The 23,760-nt window shown below is 39.9% G+C and overlaps 1 protein-coding gene across 2 annotated transcripts in view; it reads right to left on the bottom strand.

Annotated features, from left to right (window-relative positions):
- LOC106081014 (TLD domain-containing protein 2) overlaps nucleotides 1–23,760 on the bottom strand; it is a 585,921-nt gene that overhangs the window by 327,416 nt on the left and 234,745 nt on the right. The window lies entirely within an intron of this gene.

Raw genomic sequence — 23,760 nt, 5'->3', positions numbered from 1 at the left:
CATCGTGCTTCTCCAACCATGACTTGATTTTTCTGTCTTACAACTTTGAGATCCTTGGAAGGGAGGAGTCTTACTCATATAGAGATTTCAATAGTCTGGACCACGAAGCCTTACCTTCTTTGATTTCTGATATCGATTGGAGTCTGCTATACCGCATGGAATCGATAGACGATCAGGTGAACTTTTTATCTAGAAATGTGTGCGCTGTCCAAGATTTTGTGCTCCCGATCAAAATGAGACAAATTTGTTCGAAGACTAAACCTTGGTTTTCGGCAGATATTCGTGTTGCAATTGAGTCCCGAAACACTGCATACCGTAGATGGAAACGTTTTAGGACGTCGCACCTACGAGAGGAATATCGCTCCAACAGATCCCGTGTCAATAAGTTGATAAGAGCTGCCAAGATCAATTACTACCTCAGACGTTTTACCTCTGCGATCGGTTCGAGGAAGACTTGGAAGACCATTCACGACATTGGTATCGGTCGCAGATCCCCCGATAACATCACTGATGTGGATGTGGACCAGCTTAATGCTACTTTCACCAATATTCCAACAAACCCCATAGATCCTAGTTTCTATGACTTTGAGTTGACTCTTGGGGATCGTCACAGTGAAGGTTTTGAATTTTCGGGTATAGAACAGAACGATGTGGTACTTGGTTTCTCCATGGTGAAGTCAAATGCAGTTGGATTCGACGGCATTGAACCAAGATTTCTCAAGGTACTATTACCATTTATTTTGCCATACATTACCCACATTTTTAACAGCATTTTGACCAGAAGTTCATTTCCGGTGGCATGGAAGTACGCTAAAGTTATACCCTTACCCAAGAATTGTAGGGAGTTTCGGCCCATCTCCATTTTGTGTTTTCTGTCCAAAGTCTTTGAGAAGATAATGTATAGACAGATATTTTCGTATATAAATGAGAACTCTCTTTTATATGAGAAGCAGTCAGGTTTCCGTCCCGGACGTAGTTGTATAAGTGCTCTAGCAGATGTGGTGGAGGATATCAGGAGTAACTTGGAGAATGACGAATTGAATTTGCTTGTTCTCCTCGACCATTCAAAGGCATTCGATACGGTCGATCACACTATGTTGGCAGCAAAATTAAAAAACCTGTTTCATTTCTCGTCTTCGTCTGTTCGTTTAATCATGTCATATCTCTCCAATCGTACCCAATCCGTGGTTTCGAAGTCATCAGTTTCTAGTCCCTTGCCTGTTATTCGAGGAGTGCCCCAGGGTTCAATCTTGGGTCCTATTCTATTTTCTTTATATAGCAACGACCTGCCAGACCAGCTCTCATTTTGTAAGACCCACATGTATGCTGATGATGTGCAGGTCTATATAAGTAGCACGAAGGAATGCTTAGACGACCATGTCAGGATGCTGAACCATGACCTGTCCAGAATTTATGAATGGGCAAATGCTAATGGCTTGTGCCTTAATCCTCTCAAGTCGAAGTGCATGGTTATTAAGAAAAGGGTTTCACGTTTCACTTGCGATCCTGTTGTTGTTGTTGCTAATGAGAGGTTAGAGATCGTGGCTCGTGCAAATAACCTGGGGGTGACTTTCAACAGTACCTTGTCGTGGACAGACCATATTAATGCCGCTGTTGGTCAAGGGTATTCAAAGCTTCGCTCGCTTTGGTCCACTCAACAACTTACTCCTCTTTGGGTAAGAATACTTTTGGCAAAGTCATATATTATACCTAGCCTACTCTACGGTTGTGAGCTATTTGCAAACTGTGATTCTCGAAGCAGTCGTAAGATCGATACTTTCTTCAACAGTGTGGTACGCTATGTATATGGTCTTCGTCGACGAGACTCCACTTTCCGTTTCTCCAGATCCTTATATGGTGTATCATTTCGTGATGTTTTGCTCATGAGGTCATTGACCTTTTTACATAGGATAATATATACACAGGCACCATCTCATTTATTTGAGAGAATCAGATTTGCAAGGTCGAACCGAGGAAACAAATTGATTCCAATGATACACCGTAGCTTAGTCTCTCAATGGCATCTATTTATATTCGCCGTTCAGCTCTGGAACTCTCTCCCGCACGACCTTCAAACCATCAGTAACGTTGTAACATTTAAAGGTAAATTACTAGATCACTTTAGGGATTCTAGATAAGTCTTGTTAAAAATAAATATGTCAAGTGTTAATTTTGATTTGTGAGCGGTAAATAATTGTATACCAATATTTTTCTTATTTTTGATTTATTACTCAAATTAACATCCTATTTATATTTTGTTAGTTTCAAGCTTATTATATTTGATTTTTTTTTTTTTTCTTTTTTTTTTTTACATTTATTTATTTATACTTTGTCTAACATTGTAACTTTAAAAGGATTAATTTCCCGTACTATAATCATAAGAACATGCGTTCTTGTTGTGCGGGTGTCAATAAATTACAAAATTACAAAATTACAAAATTACAAATTACAATATTCCATAAAGACCAATCTCCCGATTTAAGTTCTTGGGACTATATCAGCACGTTTATTATTCGGTTTCGCTGGAATTTCACACAGTGGGCTGTGTTAGGCTCTTAGAAATTCGTGTTCAATATGGCCCAGATCGGTCTATATTTATATATAACTCCTATATAGACCGATCTCCCTATTAAAGGACCTATGAAAGGCTCATTTATTGCCCTATTTCGCTGAAACATGGCACAGTGAGGACTGTTAAGCTCTTCGTTATCCATGTCCTATTTCTTATGATCGGCCTATATTTGGAGATAAGTGCCACACACATAAACCGATCTCCATCGTCTGAATTTGTTTGGCCCATAAAAGTTGAAGTTTTTGACCAATGAATTTGGTAAAAAGAGTTGTGTAAGAACTTTTTATAGCCTTACTGAATAAATTAAATATCGGTCTATATTTACATATAGTTGCTATGGGTCAATCGGCCTTCATGACAGTTTTTTATTGGGAAGAGCGGATTGGTTCCCCCGACCTTGGACCCCTATTGTTAACATTAAATGATTGCTCTACTGTCAAATACTTTTGTCCCATTGAAATGCTGGACATGACCTATGTACTTGGATCGTTATATTAATATCAGATTCTTACTTTACAGCCATATACATTTAAGTCTCATATTGTCCCGATCAACCTCCATGGCCTATTGAGGGGTATTTAGTTGGTGGGGCGGTCTCCCGACTCTTAATCTCAAATTTGAATATCAGATTCGTAGTCTACTCCCAGAACACAAGCTACTCGCCTATGCCGAAGACATCAACATCATGGGTCGGTCACCGGAACTAGTAACTGCAGCCTTTGAAAGAAACGAAAGAGAGTCAGTGAAAACGGGTCTGGCAGTAAATGGAGATAAGACGAAATCGATGGTTTCAACTCCCAAAACGCCTTGTACAACCGAGCAGATAAAGAAAATGGGGAAAGTTGGGAACCACAACTTTGAGGTAGTCATCAACTTTATCTACCTGACGACGATAGCATAGTTACACGTATCAAAATACAACGGCTGCGTTGGCTAGGTCATGTTGTCATGTTGTCAGCGTGTTTGAAGGCAAACACGGTGGTACACGCAAACCAGGAAGACCAAAAGCCCTATGGAAAGATCAAACGGTGGGAGACACCTCGAAAGTTGGTGTCGAAGATTTTAGAGTGAGCGCAGAAGATCCAGGTGCTTCGAACGCTATTCTTCGTTCGGCTAGTGGAACAAATGTTCTCTCATAGCCAATTAAAGTACAGTATAAGTCTACTCCCAAAGACCTTTCATTTGATAACCATTTTACGACGTTGGACATACATGAACGTTTTTGGGGTTGGAAAGGGCCCGTAGGCTACTTGGATCAAATTCTCTTATTAGATATGTACTCTACCTCGAAATACCTTTCATTTCATACCCTTATTGTCCCAGTCGGTAAGTATGTTCTGTAGGGTGGTTTTTGGTGGTTCAGATTTGTACTCTATTTTCAAATACCTTTCGTTTGATACCCATTTTGCCCCAATCGGTGTACATGTCCATTTTGGGGTAGTTTTTTGGGGTTTGGGAGACCCCCCGATGCTTGGGGTCAAGTTTTTGTACTCTCCACCATAGGATGGGGGTATACTAATTTTGTCATTCTGTTTGTAACACCTCGAAATATGCGTCTAAGACCCCATAAGGTATATATATTCTTGATCGTCATGACATTTTAAGTCGATCTAGTATGTCCGTCTGTCTGTGAAAAGCACGCTAACTTTCGAAGGAGTAAAGCTAGCCGCTTGAAATTTTGCACAAATACTTTTTATTAGTGTAGGTCGGTTGGGATTGCAAATAGGCCAAATCGGTCCATAACCTGATATAGCTGCCATATAAACGGATCTAGGATCTTGACTTCTTGAGCCACTAGAGGGCGCAATTCTTATCCGATTTGACTGAAATTTTGTACAACGGCTTCTCCCATATACGTGTCCAATATGGTCTGAATCGATCTATAGCTTGATGCAGCTCCCATATAAACCGATCTCCAGATTTTGCTTCTTGAGCCCCTACAAGGGCAATTCTTATCCGAATGGATTGAAATATAACGCAATGAATTCTACAATGTTCAGCATTCAATTGTTTGCCTAAAGAATTGTTTACCTAAAAAGAGATACCGCGCAAAGAACTCGACAAATGTGATCCATGGTGGAGGGTATATAATATTCGGCTCGGCCGAACTTAGCACGCTCTTACTTGCTGAACCAAGTTCTTTTTCTACTCATTTGATACCCGTATAGCTCCAATCGGTAAATATATCCGTTTGGGTGGGCTTTTGGATGGGGCGTCCCCCTGGTTATTTGACCCCAAAGTTTTATACCAATTTTGTGTTTTTGGGTTACCATAAGGGGTCCAACGAAGGTTTGCTTAGATTGATGCACTCATCTCCGAAATCTGGTGTTTTTGAAAATTGTGGTAAGGGGGAGGGTTCGCCTTCGAATCTCAAAAAATGAAATACCTCATTTTCCCCGGGGAGCCAAAATCTAACATCTGTGAAAATTTCATGAAAATCGGTTCAGCCATTTTCAAGACTATATGGAACAGCTTTGTTTTGCTTTTGTCCTTAACGTTGGCAGCACTGACACACTATCGAAATAATCAAATATCAACAAAACAAACAAAATACGTCATTTTAATTTTAAATAAATGTGTCTCGGAGGTCATAAATGTTGATTTTTGATTTAAGGGCCGTATATTCACTTTTAGCGAAATTTTTTAATGAATGTAATCATAGATTTTGAAGCAAAAAAACATGCTGATTTCGTTCAGTAGGACATTCCCTTATAACTTATGAAAAAATTAACATAGATGTATTATGTTATCATTGAGATTTTTGTAGTGTTTCAAAAAAGTAACCGTAGTGTTTCAAAAAAGTAAAACATGTGTTTTCACCTGTGAAAAACGAATATGGTACCAGCCTTTGGTTAAAAATTTTGATCCGCTGGGTGGGAATTTGGTAGATTTTTTGAACAATTTTGGTCGGATTTTTTTTTGTAGTGGCAACGCTGACAACAAATAAAAAAATCGAAATTCAACCAAGCTACATACACTCTTGCTGGGTGTTTAGGCTTCATTTAATTATGAGCGAATTTCATTTTTTCTACCAACGAGTTGGGCTCTCATTTATGTACAATACATTGTTTGATGTGCTCTCATGTTTGCCTACTTAGTAGCTTTTTTCATGCTTTTGTTGTTTCTTTTGCAAGCTGTTACAGAGAGATGGAAGTAACGAACGTTTTTATATGCAGTTGTTTATTTTTAATGGGCTTTTGGGTCGCTTGGTACCTAATGCCGTTTGAGGAAATGCATAAGCTGCGTGCTAAGTCCACAGATAAGTCAGTGACGTCTAATAAGTGAATAAATCGGGAGGTGCACACAATAGAAAAAAAAGAAGACCCAAAAATTATTACAATTCGTCCACAAGACTAAAAACCAAGCTCAAAATGTCCAGATCAAAGAAGAGAACATCTATGTTAATGTTCAAGAAAAGGGCAGATGCTTTGCCAAAATGTGCCCTTTGGTATTAAAAGACCGAGTCACTAAACCCTCACCTAAACTTACAAAAGGTGACCTACCTAGGCGGTCTGTTGCTTTATTAGGTTATTTCTAAACCCTCTTCGATTTATGAATCGCGGAACCCGGTTGAGAATGTAACTCCATATTGAACCTCACCAAATCCAGCAAGTACAACTGCCTTTCTGACTTCCATGGTAATGTGTACATGGATTAAAGCAATTGCCAATAATTGAAATGGCTGTTGAATTGTGATTATTAGGTCTGTTCGCGTACTCTTCCAGTAAAAGTTTGTGCAAAATTTCTGCTGGGATAAAAACCCCAATATAAATTTGCAATCTCACAATTCTCTCAACATTAAGCTTGGTCTCATTAATAAAGAACGCAAACGACTTCCGGTAATAATTTGTGAAATTTGCACAAATATTTGAGCACACTTTAATGTTATTTTTGTCCCTAGTTAAAACTCAATGGATCTATTTTTATACCCTCCACCATAGGATGGGGGTATACTAATTTCGTCATTCTGTTTGTAACACCTCGAAATATTCGTCTGAGACCCCATGAAGTATATATATTCTCGATCGTCATGTCATTTTAAGACGATCCAGTCATGTCCGTCCGCCTGTCCGTCTGTCTGTCTGTCGAAAGCACGCTAACTTTCGAAGGAGTAAAGCTAGTCGCTTGAAATTTTGCACAAATACTTTTTGTTAGTGTAGGTTGATTGGACTTGTAAATGGGGCAAATCGGTTTATAATCTGGTATAGCTGCCATATAAACCGATCTGGGATCTTGACTCTTGAGCCTCTAGAGGGCGCAATTCTAATCCGATTTTGCTGAAATTGTGTACAACGCCTTCTTTCATGACCTTGAACATACGTGTTCAATATGGTCTGAATCGATCAATAGCTTGATACAGCTCTTATATAAACCTATCTCCCAATTATGCTTCTTGAGCCCCTACAAGGCGCAATTCTTATCTGAATGAACTGAAATATTACACAAAGACTTCTATTATGTTCAGCATTCATTTATGGTCCGAATCGGACTATAACTTGATACAGCTCCATAGCATAACAGTTCTTATTCAATATTCTTTGTTTGCCTAAAAAGAGATACCGCACTTAGAACTCGACATATGCGATCCATGGTGGAGGGTATATAAGATTTGGCCCGGCCGAACTTAGCACGCTCTTACTTGTTTTTACTTAATCCTTTGACTTGTGTCTGTATCATCTTGATAAGATGCGATGTTATCGAAGTAAATTTGTTTGTTCGGACGTAAGTGATTGAAGCGGGTACTAAATCATTTCACGCCTCTGGTGTCGATAGGATTTCGTTTTTTTTGCATTGCATTCCGATTTGCACAAACAAGTTTTACAACAAAGTCGTTTCTTCTCATCCTCTTACGTTTCTCTTGCCTAGAAGCCAAAGCAAACAAGAAACGAAGCAACCATTAAAAAAAGCCGCCAAGATACCCACATGACCATTAAAACAAAATACTAGCCGTTGCGGGAGAATAAATGCCGCACCACGATCGCTGGTGGTGTTTGTGGCTGCGCTACACTTGGACTAGAAGTTCAGCAAGCCTTTAAAATGACGTTCTAAAATTTAAACGCACTCTCGTAAGCTGTTGGCTTTATGGATACGCTTGGATGAAAGCGAAAACTTGTTTTCATTTTTGCTATGGCAAAGAGGGTTGCCATTCCGCGCATATTATCCCTGTTTTATTTTAGTACTATACAGTGCAGTGCAGCAAAGATTGTATGAAAATTACATTTTTCCAGTATGAGGGAGTTCTGGATAAATTACCAGTGCAGGCTTATGTAGAACATTTGTCTTCAGGATTGCCAAGATATGATTTTAACAATTAAGTGTGGCCACCTGCAGAAATACCTTTACTATGAATGGTTGAATAAAATTGAAACCAATTGTTTTTAAAATTGCACAAATATCAATAAATTTTATTTGACTTCTATTCCCTTATATGCTCAATACTTAACCGGATCCAAAGGATGACTTGTTTGTGCATCACAGCCGCACTGAGGACGACACCATCTGATGCACTGAATTTAATGCTACATCTTATGCCTCTGCACATTGTGGCTATCCATATTGGAACCACCACTGCCGTGAGGTTAAGGGAGCTTTGTCATTGGTCATGAGTCGGCTACGAACACTGTGTTATCCTTGATACAATATCCGATGTTCCAGGCAGTGCGGATTACACCCTACCTGGGCCCGCTTTTTGATAAAAATTACTGTACCACTATTTCTGATAGAACCGATTGGAACTACGATATTCCTGGTATCAGAAGTTACATAGGCATCTATACGGATATTTCCAAACTAATCGACCAGATGGGCTTTGGGGTGTGCTCTAAAGATCTAGAGCGGGTCATATCGAAATGGTTACCCGACCACTGCAGTGTGTATCAAGCCGAGATCTTTGCAATTAAGGATGTGGTGGAATGGCTAAGATATAATGTCACTACGACTATTGGCTTAAATATATTCTCAGACAGCCAGGCAGCCATTAAATCCCTGGAGAATGTATTTCTGAACTCAAAAACCGACCTCGACTGTCGCAGATTTCTTAACGAGATAACTTTTTAAAGCGATCTGGATGGTTCAACGTTAGAAACTATAAGGCATCTTCCTTCTTCTGTTCCTGTGGTATCAAAATACAAACAAATTTTACACATGAACATTCCAATAAGGAACAGGGGCAAATTTCTCACATATCAATGAGAGCAGTCCGATTCAAGTTTTGAGCTCAATGATAAGGGCCTCCTTTTTATAGCCGAGTCCGAACGGCGTGCCGTAGTGCGACACCTCTTTGGAGGTGCCAGCATTAGGAGGGGAAAAACCACCGCTGAAAATTTTTTCTGATGATCTCGCCAGGATTCGAACTCAGGAGTTCAGCTTCATAGGCGGACATGCTAACCTCTGCGTTACGGTGGCCTCTTGTGGTTCCTGTGGTATCACAATGGACGAAAACGTCTAAGTGAGTATGATGGCAGACTGCCACTTAAACCTAACCTAACCATTCCCTTATACTGGTTTGGTAGGTTGACAAACGGTGTCACCACCTGTAGTGGTATTTGTAAAATGTTTTAACGTAAATCGTTTAGTTAAAAAGCGATAAGAGAAAAATTATCGAATTTGGTATTCAGTAGCCACTTTTAACGATAATCAACATTATTAAAATACGCTGTTTTCGCTAACGAATAAAAAATCGGCATCTAAACGTGGGACAATTATTTGGTGTTTACTTTAACGACGAGAAATAAAAATCATTAATTAGAGTGACTTTAGAGAATATTTCTGAAGATAAAGAGATAAAGCGAAGAATAATACTGGCAAGCATATGCTACTTTAGATTAAGTAAGCAGTTTAGAAAAAAGACCACCTCTTGACAGACGAAGATTACACTATACAAGACACTGATACTACCCGTGTTGTTATATGGATCTGAGGCATGGATACTTGTGAAAGCAAATGAGTCAGTACTTGGAGTGTTTGCTTTAATGGGGAATATAGGAGACGTATGAACCACAGGCTGTTTGAGCTGTATGACGACGATAGCATAGTAGAAGCTCCAGCAAAGAAGTGTTTTGAAGGTAAACACGGTGGTACACGCAAATCGGAAAGACCAAAAGCCCGATGGAAAGATCAAGTGGTGGGAGACACCTCGAAACTTGGTGTCAGAGATTTTATTATCAGGTTATATGATCGCCCGAAAGATTAATTGATTGAATGAAATAAAAAGAATTTCGCTGAGAAAACCAAAGCCAAATCAGAGTCAGTGGCCAAAAACAAAAATCTATGCCGAACAATTAAAATTAGCAAATAGTCTAACTCTGCTAGTATTAAGCTGAAACAAGAACCAACCAGATAACTATGAACATCCTGATAGTTTGCAAATGCACGCATCCATGAATTTAGAAAAGCCTTCAATGTATAAGAACATGAATCAGGACGCCATCTTTTTGTCACTTCAGCCCACGTGCACATCAGATGATCTTTAGCTTCCTATTCCTCGACGTTCTGATAGCTTATGCCCAAAATCGGTATTTGCTACCTACGCAATAGCTAACACCACGTTTTACCAAGTTCACACTGGTTATCTGTCAAACTAAACTAGAAATTAAGAGGGATTTTACTCTTTTGAAAAAATATGCCAGCAAAAGTATGCGAACTATTTCCAGTACAAATTTGCAGAACAACAGCTGTTGAGATAAAATTTGATTAATTTTCTGCACCAGAATAATGGTTGTAACAACGCCAATTGTAATGAAATAAATGTAAATATCACAAATAACCACTTTATTACTTTCTATGGTTTTTGTGGTTAATTTTGCATTTTCATTAAACAGCTGACCTTCATAAAACATCTGCTCAAAGTTGCAAAAAACTCCCAGCAGATATTTGGAGGTTATCAATTTTCGAACATTCAAAAGTTGCTTTCTCTCGCTAACGAATTCCAGTAAAAATTGCAAAAAATTTTAGGTACACGAAAACACTTACTGACAGCTCATTATATTGTTAACAAGCTACCAAAAGCATTTGCTTCTAAATTTGTTCTAAGCTAGTTATTCTTGATGGATTCTGAGCGTAATAGTGTGGAAAATCACTAACGGCTATTGTTGGCGAACTCAAACACATCAAGGTAAACAAAATGTTGGAGAATCGCGCCATAAATCGGCTAGTGATGGTCCAATACAATTGCAACAATACCTGTAATGGTGCAGCGGTGGCGGCTCGAATTCAACGAAATCCACGCAATAGTGGCATAAGGCGGTCCCAAAAGTTACCGCACTACAAAGGAAAGACAACAAATTTGCTCATTTTTTTTGTTTATTTCTCAACATAATCTCCTTTAATCGACGCACATTTTCCAGCGATCTTCAGTGGCTTCGATTCCCTGTTTGTAGTAAGATCTGTCTTTTACTTTACTTTTATTGTCAATGGCAGAATAATTGTCCCATTAGCCGAATTTAGAATAGTGTTTCAAGCGCCTCTATCTTCGGCGCTCCTTCTCCAATCTCTGACACCAAGTTTTTAGATGTCTTTCACCACCTGATCATTCATTTGAGTTTTGTTCGTCCCAGTTAGCGTTTACCACAATGCTCGTCTTTAAATGACTTTTTCGCTGGAGCTTCTTCGTTCATTCTGACCCGCTTTCTTTGATTCTCTTTCGAATCTGACAAAGGCTGCAGTTACCACTTCCGGTGACCGACCCATGATATCGATGTTGTAGCATGCGTTTTCTGGTGATATTTATTCACCTTTGCACATCGAACCATCATCTCCAGCGGGACATTTAAAAGATCACACGATAAGCTGTCCCCTTGCCTGAAACCTCCTATTCTTACTGAGGAACGTGTATCTGCAATGTCATCCTGCAGAGTCTCGGTAATTTTGCATTGATACCTAACACAGACATGGCTTGAAATACCTTAGAACGTATAGGGATGTCAAAAGCGGCTTTGTGATCAACGAAGTGTAGATTTGTCCCTCTCGGGTCTTTGGTGCAGTGTGAATATCTGGTCTAGGGTGGATTTCCAGGTCCAAAGCTGCATTGGTAGGGCCCGTATATCTCATTGACTTCAGGTTTTAATATTTCACACAGTACGCTCGAGATTATCTTGTATGCGATGGGGAGGAGACATATTCCCCTCTAGCTGGGAAATTTCGTCTTGTCTCCTTTTTTGTGTATGCTGTGATTCCAACCATCGGGTATGCGTTCTTGTAGCCAGTTCGCCCAAACGAGCTGATGCATGTCGCCTTCGGTCTTAACTAGTTCAGCTGGCAACCCTTTGGTTCCTGCTGCCGTATTGTTCTTCAGTCGGGTGACTGCTATTCTATACCATCATTAGGGATTGGTACTGTGATATCATAGCTTCTCCAAATAGGCATCAACCAAAATATAAAAATATTTCCACCGAGCCAGTTTTTTAAATTTGGGAACAAAACACGTATGAGCCGAGCGGAATTAGAATTTTAATTCATTAATTCAGGTCGGCTAATTTTGTGACCACTATCTTACGCGATCTTACACCAAAGCAAACAAAAGAGTTAGACTCGAGTTAGTGCGCCTGCACTAACTCGGTGTATTTCCGAACATCGTGTACTCCAAAATGACTGTGGAATTTGGGCCTGCGAACGGCCGCCCACCTTAAGTAAGTTTCCATCTGAAGTGATGGTATGGGGAGCTGTGATAGCCGATGCACAATAACTTTTATTATGACCTAGAAATTAAAAATTTTAATATTGGAACAAATCAGTTCGGATTTAAGCTGAGTATTCTGTTCAGCTTTTCAGGCGAAAAATTTCGGCGAAATGCTGGAGAAAACACGGGGAAAAAGTAGTACTCTGTTTATAGTGGGGAAAATGGAAAAAAGAAGGGCCTTTAAATCAACCTCAAATGTAGCAAAACAAACTCTAAACGTCCTTCCAAATTTTGCCATTATATAAGACCTTGTAGCGAAACCTTTTCACTTCACAAAAAAACCTTCTAAAAGAGCATTTCTTATGTTTTTACACAAGTAAACGAAAGAAAATACGAACAACAAGTAAAAGCGTGCTAAGTTCGGCCGGGCCGAATCTTATATACCCTCCACCATGGATCGCATTTGTCGAGTTCTTTTCCCGGCATCTCTTCTTAGGCAAAAAAGGATATAAGAAAAGAGTTGCTCTGCTATTAAAACGATATCAAGATATGGTCCGGTTCGGACCACAATTAAATTATATGTTAGAGACCTGTGTAAAATTTCAGCCAATTCGTATAAGAATTGCGCCCATTGGGGCTCACGAAGTAAAATAGAGAGAACGATTTATATGGGATCTGGGCTATAGACCGATTCAGACCATAATAAACACGTTTGTTGATGGTCATGAGAGGACCCGTCGTACAAAATTTCAGGCATATCGGATAATAATTGCGACCTCTAGGGGTCAAGAAGTCAAGATCCCAGATCGGTTTATATGGCAGCTATATCAGGTTATGAACCGATTTGAACCTTATTTGGCACAGTTGTTGAAGGTAAAAATAAAATACGTGATGCAAAATTTCAGCCAAATCGGACAGGAATTGCGCCCTCTAAAAGCTCAAGAAGTCAAATCGCCAGATCTGTTTATATGACAGCTATATCAGGTTATGGACCGATTTCAACCATACTTGGCACAGTTGTTGGATATCATTACGAAATACTTCGTGCAAAAATTCATTCAAATCGGATAAGAATTGTGCCCTCTAGAGGCTCAAGAGGTCAAGACCCAAGATCGGTTTATATGGCAGCTATATAAGGTTATGGACCGATTTAAACCATACTTGGCACAGTTTTTGGGTATCATAATAAAACACGTCGTGCGAAATTCCATTCCATTCGGATTAGAATTGCGCCCTCTAGAGGCTCAAGAAATCAAGACCCAAGATCGGTTTATATGGCAGCTATATCAGGTTATGGACCGATTTGAACCATACTTGGCACAGTTGTTGGATATAATAACAAAACACGTCATGCAAAATTTCATTCTGATCGGATAAGAATTGCGCACGCTAGAGGCTCAAGAAATCCAGACCCTAGATCGGTTTATATGGCAGCTATATCAGGTTATGGACCGATTTGAACTATACATGGCGCAGTTGTTGGATATCATAACAAAACACGTCGTGCAAAATTTCATTCCAATCGGATAAGAATTGCGCACTCTAGAGGCTCAAGAAGTCAAGACCCAAGATCGGTTTATATGGCAGCTATATCAAAACATGGACCGATATGGCCCATTTACAATACCAACCGACCTACACTAATAAGAAGTATTTGTGCAAAATTTCAAGCGGCTAGCTTTACTCCTTCGGAAGTTAGCGTGCTTTCGACAGACAGACGGACGGACGGACAGACGGACGGACATGGCTAGATCGACATAAAATGTCACGACGATCAAAAATATATATACTTTATGGGGTGTCATACGAATATTTCGAGTAGAATGACGAAATTAGTATACCCCCATCTTATGGTGGAGGGTATAAAAAGCAAGCCGATATCAAACACATATTTGAATTTTGACGAAGTCATTGTTCGCTGTGCGATAGCCCAGTAAATAGCACATCGGTTTACCGAACAGAGGGTCAGTGGATCAAATGCCGGCGAAAGCAAATTAAGTTTTCGAAAATGTAAAAATAAAATTCTCATTCTAAAAATAGATTTTCGGAGATTCGAAAGAGAAAAATTTTAATTTAAGTTGTCTCTCTCAAAAGGGATCATTATCTTTGTTGTTGTTGTCCTACACGTTCAAAACCTCCTTCGGCATTAAGGCCTTCTGTAAGCCTTACTCTTGGATATGAGCAGAGAAGGCCCTATATTCTTGAACACGTTTTGTTAAATAGCAAGGATTAGGGAAGGTCTCTCGCATGTCTTGTGTCTCCAAAATAAGCCATTTTATAAGCAGCTCTTACTCCTGAACTTTCCCGGTTGGTTAGTCTAAAAACATACCTATTTGTTGTATTTTTTTGGAAAGATGTGGTAACACCTCACTTTTTAGTACACGAATCGCCATAAAATTGAAGAGAATCGCAAATTCGAAATAATAATCTCTTCAAGTTATCTATGGCAACCAATTCTCTGAAGACTAATTTGTTTAAAGTCTTACTACATTTGCAATCACCGAATGCGCTTGTCTAATAACCATCTCATCGGCATAGACAGTTGCGAGCAAATGAGCCAGCACACAGAGACTCATGACTTTTTCATTTTCTTTTGTTTGTTTTAATTTTTTTCAAGCTTGACCAAGTCAACAGACTGCAAAACAAAGTGACACCGCCAACATTTGCATAAACGGAGAAAATATTAACTCGTAAACAGAGTCAGATTTGTCTGATGTCGATTCACTGCCTCTCGTCAACAGCATAAGATTTGATTTTAAAGTTTATACTCCTATTTTATACAATCGTACGGCTGCAGACCATAGGGTTCTCTGTTTATAGTTAAGCAGTAAAGGCGTTGCTGTAATAGCATTGACTGGTTTCCTAGGTAGCAGTTGCGCCTGGCACCACTGGACACATGGCTTTTCTCATCTGCGAATACACTGAGAATTGCATGTCTTCTAGGCTGAAAACACGCTCTAAAGAATATTTTCTTTTTGTAGTACAGCAAGAAAGAAAACAAATTCCACTTCAAGAAAAAAATTTATGACGTGGAGTTTGTTTTCTTCTTCCTGCGCTAACAACGAAACGGTTACTATGGGAGCTATATCAAGTTATAGACCGATTTTGACCATACTTACCACGGATTTTGAAAGCCATGAAGTATAGCATTAGGAGGGGATAACCACCGCTGAAAGTTTTTTTCTGATGATCTCAACAGGATTCGAACCCAGGCTTTCAGCATCATATGCAGAAATGCTAACCTCTGCGCTACGCTAGCCTCCAGTGGCATTCCGTTTGCAGCACATCCAATGTCCATTTCCGATCCTATAAAGTATATAAATTTTTCTCCTTTGTCCCTCCTTCGAGATCAGCTCAATGATCGGAAAATTTTTGCAATGGAAGAGGAAAGCCAGAAACCACACACACCAACCACCATGGGACGCGTTTGGGGGGCGCCCCGGTAGTCGAGTTGGTAGCGTGCTTGGATTACCAGTGCAGGGGTCGTGGGTTCGATTCCCGCCAGAAGCCATGGTCTGTCGCTAGAGTGGTATCACAGTGGTCGCTGCAATTTGGGTAGCCACAATGTACGGAGGCATAAGATGCAGCATTAAATTCAGTGAATCAGATGATGTCGTCCTCAGTGCGGCTGTGATGCACAAACAAGCCATCCTTTGGATTCGGTTAAGTATTGAGCAGTAGGTGGATTTTTGAAGCGACGTCCACCAGACCACAACACCATATAGCATAATAGGTCTGACAACTGCTGTATATGCCCAATGCATGACACGCGGTCTAAATCACCAACTTTTGCCAATGGCTTTCCTGCAGGCGTATAGGGCAATGGTGGCTTTTCTTGCCCTTTCCGAAATGTTGGATTTGAAGTTCAATTTTCTGTCCAGCAAAACACCCAGGTGTTTTGCGTTTTCTGCAAATGGAACATACTCTCCACCCAAGGAGGCAGCTTCCATTGTAGGCAACTTGTATCTCCTACTGAAAATAACTACTTCTGTCTTACACGGATTTATACCCAGGCCACTTTCGGTAGCCCATTTTGCTGTTGCGCTTAGAGCACTCTAAGTACATCTCTTTAAGTACATCTCTTAGAGTGCCCGAAAACTTTCCCCTAACCGCAATTGGCACGTAATCACCATACGCGACCACTTTTACACCTTTCTCTTCCAGAGACAATAATATATTGCTAATGGCTATATTGCAAAGTAGAGGAGACAGTACACCTCCTTGAGGTGTTACTCTGCTGACCCATCTTTTAAGATCCACAGTTAACAAGCCTGCCGTAATACATCTTTTAGTAAGTAAGTTATTAATAAACTTTCTTATGGTAGAGTTGATGTCAAGAAACTCCAACTCCTTCATGATTGACTTCGGTTTTACATTATATTCCTTGACAGCGACAGAACCCTCTATGTAACCGACTAGGTCCTGCTGCTGCCGCGAGAGGCGATCTCCTGGGATCTTTACCCCAAGTTATGTTTTTATCAACCTCACAAGAGACTTCAGCATAAAGAATGACAGACAAATACGACGAAAATCTTTCGGCTTCATATGGTAGGGTTTTCCTGCTTTCTATGACATTCTGATACAAGCAGAATATATCTCCTTAAGCGAGGAAACCAGTCTATCAGACACAGCTTGTAATTCAACCGGTGATACATCATCAGGGCCTGGCGAATTAAAGGGGTCGAAATTTCTTATTGTCCAAAGGATTTTCGGCTCAGACACAATTTCCCTGATGGCCTCCGACGAATGCATATCAGTGACAACCTCTTCTGGTGCCACGTTGTCCGTTGGAGAATTTTCCGAGAAATGTGTATCAACGAATAGTTCTAGTGTTTCCTCACTAGACATTGTCCATACATTCTATGACTTCTGAATATACCCCACCGTAATAGGTCTCGAGGACAGAATCTTCCTAAGCCTCTTATTAAGCCTAGAGGTCTCAGATGTATGCTTCATGGAGCTACACAATTCCACCCAGGACTTGTTCTGAGCCTTTGTCAGCTCGCCCTTATATTTTCTTAGCTCGCTCTGTAGATGTCCCAATCGTGTGGCTTTTGCTCTGTTGAAGAGTTTTCTGCAGTCCTTCCTTAGACCAACCAGCTCTAGGCTCCACTATGGCGGTAGCTGTTTGCCCCTTGGCTTGGCACTAGGGCATGCTGACACAAGCGACTCATTCAGGACCTTTGTGATCCGCTTGACCACTATGTCTATACCATCCTTTCTCTTGCTTGCATTATATACACATTTCCCCCTCACAAAAGGGTAGTTCTCATACCAAGCCAATCAAACGATTTATAACATTTACATGGTGAAATTAATAACAATCTTTATAACATTGTAGCAAACCGTTCTGTAATTGTAACATATTTAATTTTGTTACTTTTGTTAACTGTACAAAGGGGAAAATGAATTGACTGGCATTGGATACCATACGAAGCCGGTATTGCATCCCATTCGCTTTTCATTCTTCCCACATCATCAGCCTATGAATTCGATCCATGAGTAATAAGGAAATAATTATAGCTAAAGGTTAGTTGAATTGTGTTACAAATGAGCTATGCGCCATCGTTCAATTCATGGGCACCAGCCCGTATGAGGTACAGTGTAATTGATTAACCTAATTAAGTTTGATTTTGTAAATGTCGGGAATGACTTTGACTGGCATCTATCTTAGGTTACTTATTAAGGCCATTCGCGGAGCCAATGCTGGGAGAAGGTTGCAACAACACATACTCGTACATGAAAAAGGAAGTAGTATGGCATACAAAAAAATTATACATTTCCAGGGAAGCTGTTTTTTTTGCTATATTCGCAATTTGCTTTTGGCAGTGGTGTTGGCGCAATTTAAATGGGTGCTTTTAATCGGAGTAAGCTAGCAGTTGTGTATACCCTTGAAACTAGCCACTTGCAACAATTACTGGGTAAATTGTACAGATGCAGGGATGCCAAAGCGCAATGAGGAAAACTCAAAAAGAGATTTGGACTCATTTGCGTTCATTCTATTTTTAGCAGTAAGTTTAAGTAAAACATATGAAAGGAAATCTTAGTGCATTATTTAATCATTTCAATAGATTTGTTATATCCCCACTCGCAGAAATAATCTGAACCGTCATCCCTATTTTTTGCACTTTGCATAAACACATGAGCTTTAGAGAATGATTGAGACCTTGCAGTAAACGAATGTAAAATGTAATAAATTAAATACCGAGATACGAATCTATGCAGCGCTTAAATTATGATTTGTTTTGCTTTAGCCGATGATGACAGCCATAATTCTGATTTGCAAACAGGAAAGTTATATTTTTGACTGGACAATGTCATTTAATTGATAGATGTTCTCTCAAAAGTTGAAACTGTCTAACAAGACAGAATAGATCTTTTCGGTTATGTGGTGATTATATAAATAGTGAGGAAAGAGTTGTTTAACCGATGATATCATATACTTATTAAGTAAACTTACTTACTTCAATTGGCTATGACAGACAATTTGTCCCATTATCCGAAATTAGAATAGTGTTCCGATAGAAGATTGTAACGCTAGAAAAAGTGTCTCACACTCAATTGTTGTTGTTATTGTCGCTACAATTGTTTGTGGTCTTTGTCAAGCTCCATACGAACGCAGGTTTGGCAAACATGCCAGTATTATTATAACGATTTATTGTGCGATACACTAATATTTTGTTCACTTTGAGATGTTTGACACGGCACGGATGTCGAAAAGCCTAACATAAGTCACTGCGTCAAATTTCAGCGAAAACCGTTTATAAATGTATCTTTTATGGGGCAAAGACTTTAAATCAAGAGATCGGTCTGTATGGCAGCTATATCCAAATCTGGACCGATTTGGGCAAAGTTGCAGAGCAATGTCGAAGAGCCTAACACAACTCACTGTCCTAAATTTCGGCGACATCGGACAATAAATGCGCCTTTTATGTCCCCAAAACCTCAAATCGAGAAATCGGTTTATATAGCAGCTATATCTAAATCTGGACCGATCTGAGCCAAATTGAAAAAAAGATATCGAAGGGCCTAACTCAACCCATTGTCCCAAATTTCAGCAAAATCGGACAATAAATGTGGCTTTTATAGGCCTAAGACCCTAAATCGGCGGATCGGGCTATATGGGGCCTATATCAAAATATAGTCCAATATAGCCCATCTTCGAACTTAACCTGCTTATGGACAAAAAAAGAATCTGTGCAAAGTTTTAGCTCAATATCTCTATATTTACAGCCTGTAGCGTGATTTCAACAGACAGACGGACAGACATGGCTATCTACCCATTTAGATTTTTACGCTGATCAAGAATATATATACTTTATAGGGTCGGAAATGTACATTTCGATGTGTTGCAAACGGAATGACAAAATGAATATACCCCCATCCTTCGGTGGTGGGTATAAAAAGTAACCTCGAAAAAGAAAATCTAAGTTTGGAATTCTGTGCTACTTACAAAATCGTTAATTGTTTCCATGCCACTCCCCCAAGATTGTTCATGTCTGGTATAGTGTCCCCACCTAAGTGCCAATATCTGTTAGACGCGAAAGCCGGGCAATGACAAAGGAAATGCTCCAGCATCCCATCATCTTCCCCACATGCCCTACATGCTATCACTTGCCGCACCGATTTTACATAAGTGAGCTCGTAGTTCTATGTATCCCGTTATGGTACCAATAGCTATACTGACCTCCTTCTTATTTCCTTTCAGTAATAGCCTCGCCTGTTCACTATCAGGATTCCACATAGGATTTTCGCCGTCCTACCGACAGTTTCGCTGTTCCACAGGGTTGCATATGCAATCGTCGCCCACGCCCTTAACTCGGACTGCGTCGACCCGAAAGGCTTAAGGTTAACCAAGTTTATTGACGGCAGTCCTTTGGCCGTCACTGCCAAATAGTTTGCTCTTTCATTCCCCCTTACACCCAAACGATGCGGATTTTGCCATCCTAAGAGAAGGCGTTAATCTCCTTCTTACACTTATGGCAAATTTACTGTCTGTAAAGATGTTCACACTCAACGTACTCGCATCCATTGTAAGAATGGTTCAAATCGGAAAATAATCTGAGAGTTCCCAGTTCTCGATTAGCACTCTATGGCCCCGAGAAGCTTAAATGTTTGGCTGATCTACAAAAAATGTTGAACTTTATCTACACTTGCGCCCTCGTACTAAGTTCATTTATGTAAATTTCCATAGTGGTGGGTTCCCAAGATTTGGCCTGGTCGAGCTTAGCACATTTTTACTAGTTACCTCCAAGTTCCCTCTGCCTTTCTTCTGGGGTTTTGTTATCAAGGATACTTCTTGACTTTGACTTCATTCAATGCAAGAATAATGAGAAATTAAATCTTTGAATGCTTTTTACTTAAACAGGACATTTATTGTCCATCGTTTCAGTGCAAGGCTCCTTCATTTCCCCTCACTTTGTTGGGTTTAAATAACCGCTGCCAATTATACATCGTGTACTGTGATTGGAACCGTATTTATTTGTTTACTTTCAATTTCAAGTGCTGTCGATGACATCCGGTGTTGGTTTGGGGCGGTGTTGCAATTGTCTATTTCGGCTGCCTTTGCTCGAATGCTGCGGTTACAATAACCCACTGGCGCTTGAGGAAATTGCTTTTGCTTGTGTATACGCTGATGTTGTTGTTGTTTTTCTTTCTTTCAAGCTCTCTATTTGTTTGCAGTTTTGGTTCCTGTTTGGCGAGTTTTACTCGTTCATTCAAGCGTATTGCAGCAATGAATGGCAGTGGTCATCACTAAAGTGACTTTAATCTGCAGCTGTGATGATGTTGCTGATCTTTTTGATGTCGAAACGTATTAGAAAAATGTTTGCCACATTCCATGGACTACGTTTTCTTTGGTCAGCATTTCTCATCATGTCTATCAATCATACATACAATAGTATGAGGGAATGAATGCCCATTATGACAGAGAATGTTGATAGACGTGTGAAATACGATGGAAAATAAATGATTAAACTTCCTGCTTGCCATTTCATATCCTGAATATTTCGAGGACTTTTTAGGTAATACCTTAAAGTGGAATCTTCTTTAAGCAAGTGAAAATCCTCACCCGACACCGAATCTATAATACATTTGTTACTTGTTTATTGCTGTACTTGATGATTTACAAGCTATGGAGAATTACCCTTGAGTTTTCTAAAATTTCCCTATCGAAAATCAATATTAACGCTTGTAAAAAATTTTATTGCATCATTCGAATACACCTGTTATAGCATGACACATTTTCGACATACAAACCATAAAATTGTCAATAACACTGAAGAAATTTGTTCGCATCAAATGTAAAGGTGACATTTAGACATCGATATGTAATAAATTAGTCATAACTGAGTACATTTATACATACACTAATAGTAGAGTCAAGATAATTAAGATGATGCAACTAGGCCTGCTTATGTTTAATGCGAGTAGGGATTAAGTTAGATAGGAATCTTCCGGGGACATTGTGAAATTTTGAGGTTCCAAATTGAGATTTAGGGTTGAGCGAGGAACTGCTGCCAGCTTCTCAGTATTGGACTGACGGAATCCTGGCATTACCATCAGGGTGATCATTCTACATAGATGGATCAAAGCTAGAGAATAGAGTCGGCCTGGGGGAAAACATTGTGAACCCAGGGACTAAGATCTATTTTAGACTGCCTGACCATAATATGGTAAATCCACCCTAGACCAGATATTTACACTGAGCCAAATCCTCGAAAAGACCCGAGAATGACAAATCAACACCTAACATCTCTTTGTTGACTACAAAACCCATTTCGATACCCCTTTACGTTCAAAGATATTTCAAGCCATGTCTGAGTTTGGTATCCCTGCAAAATTAATAAGACTCTGCAGGCTGACACTTGCTGATACGCGTTCCTCAGTAAGAATAGGTAAGAATCTCTCGGATCCATTTAATACCAAACGAGGTTTCAAACAAGTAGACTGTCTATCGTGTGATCCCTTTAATATCCTGCTGGAGAAGATTATACGAAATGCAGATGTGAATAGATATGGCACACTACGCGTAAGACAACTCATGCTACTAGCCTATGCCGACGACATCCACATCATAGGTCGATCATCGGCAGAAGTAACTGCAGCCTTTGAAAGAATCGAAAGAGAGTTAGTGAAAATGGATCTGGTAGTAAATTGAGATAAGACGAAATGAATGGTTTCAACTGCAAAAACGCCTTGTAAAACCGATCAGATAAAGAAAATGGAGAATGTTGGGAACCACAACTTTGAGATAGTCAGAAACTTTATATACCTCGACACTGCCGTAACCGAAACGAATGAGACCAGTTTTGAGATAAAGCGAAGAATAATACTGGAAGAATAATACTAATACTTCGGATTAAGTAAGCAGTTTAGAAACAAGGCCACCTCTCAATAGACGAAGATTGCACTGTACAAAACATTGATACTACCCGTGTTGTTATATGGTTCTGAGGCATGGGTATTTGTGAAAGCAGATGAGGCAGTGCTTGGAGTGTTTGAGAGAAATATTATTCGTAAAGTATATGGACCAGTTTGCGTTAATGGAGCATACAGGCATAGTATGAACCACGAGTTGTATGAGCTGCATGGCGACGAGAGCATAGTTACACGCATCAAAATACAATGGCTGCGTTGGGTAGGTCATGTTCTCAGAATGGATGAAGAAGCTCCAGCAAAGAATTCTTTTGAAGGCAAACACGATGATAAACGCAAACAGGGACGACCAAGAGCCCGATGGAAAGGTCAAGTGGTGGGAGACACCTCGTAACTTGGTGTCAGAGATTATAAAATAAGCTCTGAAGACCGAGGCGCTTGGAACACTATTCTACGTTCAGCTAGTGGAACAAATGTTCTGTCATAGCCAATTAAAGTTATTAAGACCATAATACGGTCCTGAAGACAAAGATCTGGGCGATCATGTAATGCGTGAGGTGGTGTGGTGTTCGCGTTGAGTGTGAATATCTTTACGGACAGTAAACTGGCCTTCAGGGCACTAACAATCAGGACGGTAAGGTCACGAACAGTCTTGCAGTGTAAGAAAGAGATTAACGCCTTCTCCGAGGATGACAAAATCCGCATCGTTTGGGTAGCGGGTCATAGCGAAGTAAGGGGGTATGAAAGAGCAGACGATTTGGTAATGATGGCCAAAGGACTGCCGTCAATAAAATTGGTTAACCCGAATCCTTTCGGGTCGACATACTCCGAGTTAAGGGCGTAGGCGTCGAACACGGAAACGAACGTGGAAAAGCGAAACGGTCTGTAGGATGACGAAAATCCTATGGTGAGATCCGGATAGTGAGAAGACGAGGCTATTACCGAAAGGAAGTAAGAAGGACAACAGTATAGTTTTTGGTATCATAATGGAACGAAACCCTAGTCGTACTAGGGAGAGACAAGTGATGTCTGTGTAGGGCAAGCGGGGAAGGTGATGAGACGTTAGAGCATTTCCTATGTCATTACCCGCCTTTCGCGGCTAACACACACCCTCACATAGGTGAGGACACAATAGCAGATATAAACCAACTTAGGGTCGTGATTTTATAAGTAGCACGCAATTCGTAACTTAGAT

This window comes from Stomoxys calcitrans, chromosome 2 (genome assembly GCF_963082655.1).
Source record: "Stomoxys calcitrans chromosome 2, idStoCalc2.1, whole genome shotgun sequence".
In the NCBI taxonomy this organism is placed as follows: domain Eukaryota; kingdom Metazoa; phylum Arthropoda; class Insecta; order Diptera; family Muscidae; genus Stomoxys; species Stomoxys calcitrans.
This window is presented reverse-complemented; position numbering and strand designations above follow the sequence as displayed.